At 36.7% G+C, this 10000-nt stretch overlaps 1 protein-coding gene across 4 annotated transcripts in view; it reads right to left on the bottom strand.

The window, feature by feature from the left end:
* Positions 1 to 1835, bottom strand: part of scn4ab (sodium channel, voltage-gated, type IV, alpha, b) — a 50424-nt gene extending 48589 nt beyond the window's left edge. For all 4 annotated transcript variants that reach the window (XM_083931010.1, XM_083931017.1, XM_083931016.1 and 1 more), the window contains exon 1: positions 1656 to 1835. The gene's annotated coding sequence lies outside the window, so the exon portion shown is untranslated. The remainder of the gene's footprint in view (positions 1 to 1655) is intronic.
* Between the last annotated feature and the right edge of the window lie 8165 nt (positions 1836 to 10000).

Below are 10000 nucleotides of genomic sequence, written 5' to 3'. Positions count from 1 at the left end.
GTCCTTTAACCCTCTGAGGTCCTGGTCCTTTAACCCTCTGAGGTCCTGGTCCTTTAACCCTCTGAGGTCCTGGTCTTTTAACCCTCTGAGGTCCTGGTCCTTTAACCCTCTGAGGTCCTGGTCCTGGTCCTTTAGCCCTCTGAGGTCCTGGTCCTGGTCCTTTAACCCTCTGAGGTCCTGGTCCTTTAACCCTCTGATGTCCTGGTCCTGGTACTTTAACCCTCTGAGGTCCTGGTCCTATAGCCCTCTGAGGTCCTGGTCCTGGTCCTTTAACCCTCTGAGGTCCTGGTCCTTTAACCCTCTGAGGTCCTGGTCCTGGTCCTTTAACCCTCTGAGGTCCTGGTCCTGGTCCTTTAACAATCTGAGGTCCTGGTCCTTTAACCCTCTGAGGTCCTGGTCCTTTAACCCTCTGAGGTCCTGGTCCTTTAACCCTCTGAGGTCCTGGTCCTGGTCCTTTAACCCTCTGAGGTCCTGGTCCTTTAACCCTCTGAGGTCCTGGTCCTGGTCCTTTAACCCTCTGAGGTCCTGGTCCTTTAACCCTCTGAGGTCCTGGTCCTTTAACCCTCTGAGGTCCTGGTCCTGGTCCTTTAACCCTCTGAGGTCCTGGTCCTGGTCCTTTAACCCTCTGAGGTCCTGGTCCTGGTCCTTTAACCCTCTGAGGTCCTGGTCCTTTAACCCTCTGAGGTCCTGGTCCTTTAACCCTCTGAGGTCCTGGTCCTTTAACCCTCTGAGGTCCTGGTCCTGGTCCTTTAACCCTCTGAGGTCCTGGTCCTGGTCCTTTAACCCTCTGAGGTCCTGGTCCTTTAACCCTCTGAGGTCCTGGTCCTTTAACCCTCTGAGGTCCTGGTCCTGGTCCTTTAACCCTCTGAGGTCCTGGTCCTGGTCCTTTAACCCTTCGGATTCGGCGGACGGTGCTGACGGTGCCTTGGGGCCGGAGGGTTGATTCCTCCGACAGAGGAACCACAGAGCTCCGTCTGAAGACCAGGACCAGAACAAAGTGATCCAGTAACGAGTCCTGGATCAGACCTGGATCAGACCTGGATCAGACCAGGATCAGACCAGGATCAGACCAGGATCAGACCAGGATCAGACCTGGATCAGACCAGGATCAGACCAGGATCAGACCAGGATCAGACCAGGATCAGACCAGGATCAGACCTGGATCAGACCTGGATCAGACCTGGATCCGATCAGGATCAGACCTGGATCAGACCAGGATCAGACCAGGATCAGACCTGGATCAGACCTGGATCAGACCTGGATCAGACCAGGATCAGACCTGGATCAGACCAGGATCAGACCTGGATCAGACCTGGATCAGACCAGGATCAGACCAGGATCAGACCAGGATCAGACCTGGATCAGACCAGGATCAGACCTGGATCAGACCTGGATCAGACCTGGATCAGACCTGGATCAGACCAGGATCAGACCTGGATCAGACCTGGATCAGACCTGGATCAGACCAGGATCAGACCTGGATCAGACCAGGATCAGACCTGGATCAGACCAGGATCAGACCTGGATCAGACCAGGATCAGACCTGGATCAGACCTGGATCAGACCTGGATCAGACCTGGATCAGACCTGGATCAGACCTGGATCAGATATAAACCAGAACACTTTCACATCAGAATCAGAAAGTTGAGTCTTACCTGCTGCTGTTTGTTCCAGTGAACGCTGTGTGTGTGTGTGTGTGTGTGTCTCACTCTAAGAGTGTGTGTGTGTGTGTCTCACTTTTAGAGTGTGTGTGTGTGTGTGTGTGTGTGTGTCTCACTCTAAGTGTGTGTGTCTGTCTCACTCTAAGTCTGTGTGTGTGTCTCTAAGTGTGCGACCCTTCTGGTCTCTTGCTTCGCTTCTCTGACTGAAACCTGAGAGGTCACACACACACACACACACACACACACACACACACACACACACACACACACACACACACACACACACACACACACACACACACACACACACACACACACACACACACACACACACACTTAAAGTTGTTCATATCAAGTCCAAGACTCAGTAGATGTGTGTGTTGTATTTAAGGTGGACTCGGTAGATGTGTGTGTTGTATTTAAGGTGGACTCAGTAGATGTGTGTGTTGTATTTAAGGTGGACTCAGTAGATGAGTGTGTTGTATTTAAGGTGGACTCAGTATATGAGTGTGTTGTATTTAAGGTGGACTCAGTATATGAGTGTGTTGTTTTTAAGGTGGACTCAGTAGATGAGTGTGTTGTATTTAAGGTGGACTCAGTAGATGAGTGTGTTGTATTTAAGGTGGACTCAGTAGATGAGTGTGTTGTATTTAAGGTGGACTCGGTAGATGAGTGTGTTTTATTTAAGGTGGACTCGGTAGATGAGTGTGTTGTATTTAAGGTGGACTCAGTAGATGAGTGTGTTGTATTTAAGGTGGACTCAGTAGATGAGTGTGTTGTATTTAAGGTGGACTCGGTAGATGAGTGTGTTTTATTTAAGGTGGACTCGGTAGATGAGTGTGTTGTATTTAAGGTGGACTCGGTAGATGAGTGTGTTTTATTTAAGGTGGACTCGGTAGATGAGTGTGTTGTATTTAAGGTGGACTCCATCACGTTGGTGACACTCGACTCTGTTGCTCCTTTAAAGAAGAAGAAGATGAAACAGGAAGTGAGCTCCGTGGTGAAACCGTTACGCCGGCCGAGGGGCGTTTAAAACAACCTCACCCAGAGTCACCCCAGACCCCCAGACCCCCAGAGACCCCAGAGTCACCCCAGACCCCCAGACCCCCAGAGACCCCCAGACCCCCAGAGACCCAGACCCCCAGAGACCCCCAGACCCCCAGAGACCCCCAGACCCCCAGAGACCCAGACCCCCAGAGACCCCCAGACCCCCAGAGACCAGGACACCAAACAGACGTCACACAGGTTTATTTCAAACACAGCGAGTTAAACTAAAACAAACGCTGACGCACCGTCACTGAAGAGAACACAGGACTCTCAGCGGCGTCCATTACAGACACACAGCAGGAAACAGGTGCACACACAAAATGGCTGCTCACCCCGAAGCCCCAGGCCTGCGCTCAAACAACGGGTCAAACTCAACAAAGGTCCTCTGGACCACGTCTGAACCTGAACCGCTGAACCCAGGTCAGCACGGTCCTGCTGGGAGACAGGAAGTAGAGAGGGACACATCCTTTTAAAGATGACCTCACCAGCTGCCGGCCAATCAGCGTCTCCGCCCTAACCCTAACCCTAACCACCTGCACCAATTAACAGGAAACAGACCTGAGCAGCGCCCCCGTGTGGCCCGGAGGATAAAACACCAACACAACAGGAAACAGACCTGAGCAGCGCCCCCGTGTGGCCCGGAGGATAAAACACCAACACAACAGGAACAGACCTGAGCAGCGCCCCCGTGTGGCCCGGAGGATAAAACACCAACACAACAGAAACAGACCTGAGCAGCGCCCCCGTGTGGCCCGGAGGATAAAACACCAACACAACAGAAACAGACCTGAGCAGCGCCCCCGTGTGGCCCGGAGGATAAAACACCAACACAACAGAAACAGACCTGAGCAGCGCCCCCGTGTGGCCCGGAGGATAAAACACCAACACAACAGGAACAGACCTGAGCAGCGCCCCCGTGTGGCCCGGAGGATAAAACACCAACACAACAGGAACAGACCTGAGCAGCGCCCCCGTGTGGCCCGGAGGATAAAACACCAACACAACAGGAACAGACCTGAGCAGCGCCCCCGTGTGGCCCGGAGGATAAAACACCAACACAACAGGAAACAGACCTGAGCAGCGCCCCCGTGTGGCCCGGAGGATAAAACACCATCACAACAGAAACAGACCTGAGCAGCGCCCCCGTGTGGCCCGGAGGATAAAACATCAACACAACAGGAAGAGACCTGAGCAGCGCCCCCGTGTGGCCCGGAGGATAAAACATCAACACAACAGGAAACAGACCTGAGCAGCGACCCCGTGTGGCCCGGAGGATGAACCACCAACACAACAGGAAACAGACCTGAGCAGCGCCCCCGTGTGGCCCGGAGGATAAAACACCAACACAACAGAAACAGTGTTTTTATTAATAAATGTTTTTATTTATAATTTATTTTTAGTTAATATTCTGATAAAGTTTTTATTAATGAATGTTTTTATTAATAAATGTTTTTATTTAATATTCTGATGAAGTTGTTTATTAATAAATGTTTTTATTAATAAATGTTTTTGTTTATGAATTAATTTATTTTTATTTAATATTCTGATAAAGTTGTTTATTCATAAATGTTTTTATTAATAAATGTTTTTATTTATAATTATTTTATTTTTTTATTTTATTGTTTTTATGATTTGTTGTTGATTTATTTGATGATTAAATGTTTTAAATAATTTAATTATTATTAAATTAATGATTTAAATCTGAGGGGGCGGGTACCCGGCTGTGACGTCACCCCGGTGCTACGGTGGCCCCGGAGGCCGGAGCGGAGCAGCAACATGGCTGCAGATTACCGGGACTCTCTGTCAGACTGAACCGAGCCGAAACAACCCGGGACGGACCGGGACGGACCGGGACCAACGCTCCAGGTGGGTCAAGAACCGGGAAACCGTTTTATCAGGAGCTCACCGGCCGGAGCTCACCGGCCGTTACCGGAGCTGCCGTTACCGGAGCTGCCGTCACCGGAGCTCACCGGTCGTTACCGGAGCTGCCGTTACCGGAGCTTCCGTTACCGGAGCTTCCGTTACCGGAGCGGCCGTTACCGGAGCTGCCCTTACCGGAGCTCACCGGCCGTTACCGGAGCTGCCGCTACCGCAGCTGCCGTCACCGGAGGGGCTGTTAACGGAGGGGCTGTTACCGGAGCTGCCGTTACCGGAGCTGCTGTTTACGCACACACAGGTTTAGTGCAGGACATAGACGGGTCCGTCCTCCACCGACACCGAAAACACTCAGAACATAAACGGTTCCACAGGTGACACCACCAACACAGCTGTTAGCATGTTAGCATTCTAGCTGTCAGGTAGATCACCTGTCAGTCAGCTGTTAGCATGTTAGCTGTCAGGCAGTTCACCTGTCAGTCAGCTGTTAGCATGTTAGCTGTCAGGCAGATCACCTGTCAGTCAGCTGTTAGCATGTTAGCTGTCAGGTAGATCACCTGTCCGTCAGCTGTTAGCATGTTAGCTGTCAGGTAGATAACCTGTCAGTCAGGTGTTAGCATGTTAGCTGTAAGGCAGATCACCTGTCAGTCAGCTGTTAGCATGTTAGCTGTCAGGTAGATCACCTGTCAGTCAGGTGTTAGCATGTTAGCTGTCAGGTAGATCACCTGTCAGTCAGTTGTTAGCATGTTAGCTGTCAGGTAGATCACCTGTCAGTCAGGTGTTAGCATGTTAGCTGTCAGGTGGATAGCTGCCAGTCAGGTGTTAGCATGTTAGCTGTCAGTCAGATCGCCTGTCAGTCAGCTGTTAGCATGTTAGCATGTTAGCTGTCAGGCAGATCACCTGTCAGTCAGCTTTAGCATGTTAGCATGTTAGCTGTCAGGTGGATAGCTGCCAGTCAGTTGTTAGCATGTTAGCTGTCAGTCAGATCACCTGTCAGTCAGCTGTTAGCATGTTATCATGTTAGCTGTCAGTCGGATCACCTGTCAGTCAGCTGTTAGCATGTTAGCTGCCAGGTGGATAGCTGCCAGTCAGGTGTTAGCATGTTAGCTTGTTAGCTGTCAGGTGGATAGCTGCCAGTCAGGTGTTAGCATGTTAGCTTGTTAGCATGTTAGCTGTAAGGTGGTTCACCTGTCAGTCAGGTGTTAGCATGTTAGCATGTTAGCATGTGCTTTATTGATAATCAATAAAACTTTAGATTTTATTTTGAAAGTGATGTTTTATGTTCTGGTCTTCACTTCCTGTTTACCTGTCCAGGTGAGGTGTGCAGGCTGGAGGCCCCGCCCCCTCCAGAGCCCCGCCCCCCCCGGCCCCCCCTCATGGAGAGGATGAGGAAGATCAAACGGCAGCTGTCACTCACTCTGGGGAGGGGCGGGGCCACCAGCAACCAGGAAGTGACATCACACAGCGACTCAGGTAACTTTGATATATTTAAATAATTATTAATATGTTAATAAAGTTATTAATAATCTTTATTAATATGTTATTAAAGTTAATAATCTTTATTAATATGTTATTAAAGTTATTAATAATCTTTATTAATATGTTATCATATATCAGAGTTAATAATAATCTTTATTAATATGTTATCATATATCAGAGTTAATAATAATCTTTATTAATATGTTATCATATATCAGAGTTAATAATCTTTATTAATATGTTATTAAAGTTAATAATCTTTATTAATATGTTATTAAAGTTATTAATAATCTTTATTAATATGTTATCATATATCAGAGTTAATAATAATCTTTATTAATATGTTATCATATATCAGAGTTATTAATAATCTTTATTAATATGTTAATAAAGTTAATAATAATCTTTATTAATATGTTATTAAAGTTAATAACAATCTTTATTAATATGTTATTAAAGTTAATAATCTTTATTAATATGTTATTAAAGTTAATAATCTTTATTAATATGTTATTAAAGTTAATAATCTTTATTAATATGTTATTAAAGTTAATAATAATCTTTATTAATATGTTATCATATATCAGAGTTAATAATCTTTATTAATATGTTATCATATATCAGAGTTAATAATAATCTTTATTAATATGTTATCATATATCAGAGTTATTAATAATCTTTATTAATATGTTATCATATATCAGAGTTAATAATAATCTTTATTAATATGTTATCATATATCAGAGTTAATAATAATCTTTATTAATATGTTATCATATATCAGAGTTAATAATCTTTATTAATATGTTATCATATATCAGAGTTAATAATAATCTTTATTAATATGTTATCATATATCAGAGTTAATAATAATCTTTATTAATATGTTATCATATATCAGAGTTAATAATAATCTTTATTAATATGTTATCATATATCAGAGTTAATAATAATCTTTATTAATATGTTATCATATATCAGAGTTAATAATCTTTATTAATATGTTATCATATATCAGAGTTAATAATCTTTATTAATATGTTATCATATATCAGAGTTATTAATAATCTTTATTAATATGTTATCATATATCAGAGTTATTAATAATCTTTATTAATATGTTATCATATATCAGAGTTAATAATCTTTATTAATATGTTATCATATATCAGAGTTAATAATCTTTATTAATATGTTATCATATATCAGAGTTAATAATCTTTATTAATATGTTATCATATATCAGAGTTATTAATAATCTTTATTAATATGTTATCATATATCAGAGTTATTAATAATCTTTATTAATATGTTATCATATATCAGAGTTAATAATAATCTTTATTAATATGTTATCATATATCAGAGTTAATAATCTTTATTAATATGTTATCATATATCAGAGTTATTAATAATCTTTATTAATATGTTATCATATATCAGAGTTAATAATCTTTATTAATATGTTATCATATATCAGAGTTATTAATAATCTTTATTAATATGTTATCATATATCAGAGTTATTAATAATCTTTATTAATATGTTATCATATATCAGAGTTAATAATCTTTATTAATATGTTATCATATATCAGAGTTATTAATAATCTTTATTAATATGTTATCATATATCAGAGTTATTAATAATCTTTATTAATATGTTATCATATATCAGAGTTATTAATAATCTTTATTAATATGTTATCATATATCAGAGTTAATAATCTTTATTAATATGTTATCATATATCAGAGTTATTAATAATCTTTATTAATATGTTATCATATATCAGAGTTAATAATCTTTATTAATATGTTATCATATATCAGAGTTAATAATAATCTTTATTAATATGTTATCATATATCAGAGTTAATAATAATCTTTATTAATATGTTATCATATATCAGAGTTAATAATCTTTATTAATATGTTATCATATATCAGAGTTAATAATAATCTTTATTAATATGTTATCATATATCAGAGTTAATAATAATCTTTATTAATATGTTATCATATATCAGAGTTATTAATCTTTATTAATATGTTATCATATATCAGAGTTAATAATAATCTTTATTAATATGTTATCATATATCAGAGTTAATAATAATCTTTATTAATATGTTATCATATATCAGAGTTAATAATAATCTTTATTAATATGTTATCATATATCAGAGTTAATAATAATCTTTATTAATATGTTATCATATATCAGAGTTAATAATCTTTATTAATATGTTATCATATATCAGAGTTATTAATAATCTTTATTAATATGTTATCATATATCAGAGTTAATAATAATCTTTATTAATATGTTATCATATATCAGAGTTATTAATAATCTTTATTAATATGTTATCATATATCAGAGTTAATAATCTTTATTAATATGTTATCATATATCAGAGTTAATAATCTTTATTAATATGTTATCATATATCAGAGTTAATAATAATCTTTATTAATATGTTATCATATATCAGAGTTAATAATAATCTTTATTAATATGTTATCATATATCAGAGTTATTAATAATCTTTATTAATATGTTATCATATATCAGAGTTAATAATCTTTATTAATATGTTATCATATATCAGAGTTAATAATAATCTTTATTAATATGTTATCATATATCAGAGTTAATAATCTTTATTAATATGTTATCATATATCAGAGTTAATAATAATCTTTATTAATATGTTATCATATATCAGAGTTAATAATAATCTTTATTAATATGTTATCATATATCAGAGTTATTAATAATCTTTATTAATATGTTATCATATATCAGAGTTAATAATAATCTTTATTAATATGTTATCATATATCAGAGTTAATAATAATCTTTATTAATATGTTATCATATATCAGAGTTAATAATCTTTATTAATATGTTATCATATATCAGAGTTAATAATCTTTATTAATATGTTATCATATATCAGAGTTATTAATAATCTTTATTAATATGTTATCATATATCAGAGTTATTAATAATCTTTATTAATATGTTATCATATATCAGAGTTATTAATAATCTTTATTAATATGTTATCATATATCAGAGTTAATAATAATCTTTATTAATATGTTATCATATATCAGAGTTAATAATCTTTATTAATATGTTATCATATATCAGAGTTATTAATAATCTTTATTAATATGTTATCATATATCAGAGTTAATAATAATCTTTATTAATATGTTATCATATATCAGAGTTAATAATAATCTTTATTAATATGTTATCATATATCAGAGTTAATAATAATCTTTATTAATATGTTATCATATATCAGAGTTATTAATAATCTTTATTAATATGTTATCATATATCAGAGTTAATAATAATCTTTATTAATATGTTATCATATATCAGAGTTAATAATAATCTTTATTAATATGTTATCATATATCAGAGTTATTAATAATCTTTATTAATATGTTATCATATATCAGAGTTATTAATAATCTTTATTAATATGTTATCATATATCAGAGTTATTAATAATCTTTATTAATATGTTATCATATATCAGAGTTAATAATAATCTTTATTAATATGTTATCATATATCAGAGTTATTAATAATCTTTATTAATATGTTATCATATATCAGAGTTAATAATAATCTTTATTAATATGTTATCATATATCAGAGTTATTAATAATCTTTATTAATATGTTATCATATATCAGAGTTATTAATAATCTTTATTAATATGTTATCATATATCAGAGTTAATAATAATCTTTATTAATATGTTATCATATATCAGAGTTAATAATCTTTATTAATATGTTATCATATATCAGAGTTAATAATCTTTATTAATATGTTATCATATATCAGAGTTAATAATCTTTATTAATATGTTATCATATATCAGAGTTAATAATCTTTATTAATATGTTA

Source organism: Echiichthys vipera (assembly GCF_963691815.1).
Source record: "Echiichthys vipera genome assembly, chromosome: 17".
Lineage (NCBI taxonomy): Eukaryota > Metazoa > Chordata > Actinopteri > Perciformes > Trachinidae > Echiichthys > Echiichthys vipera.
This window is presented reverse-complemented; position numbering and strand designations above follow the sequence as displayed.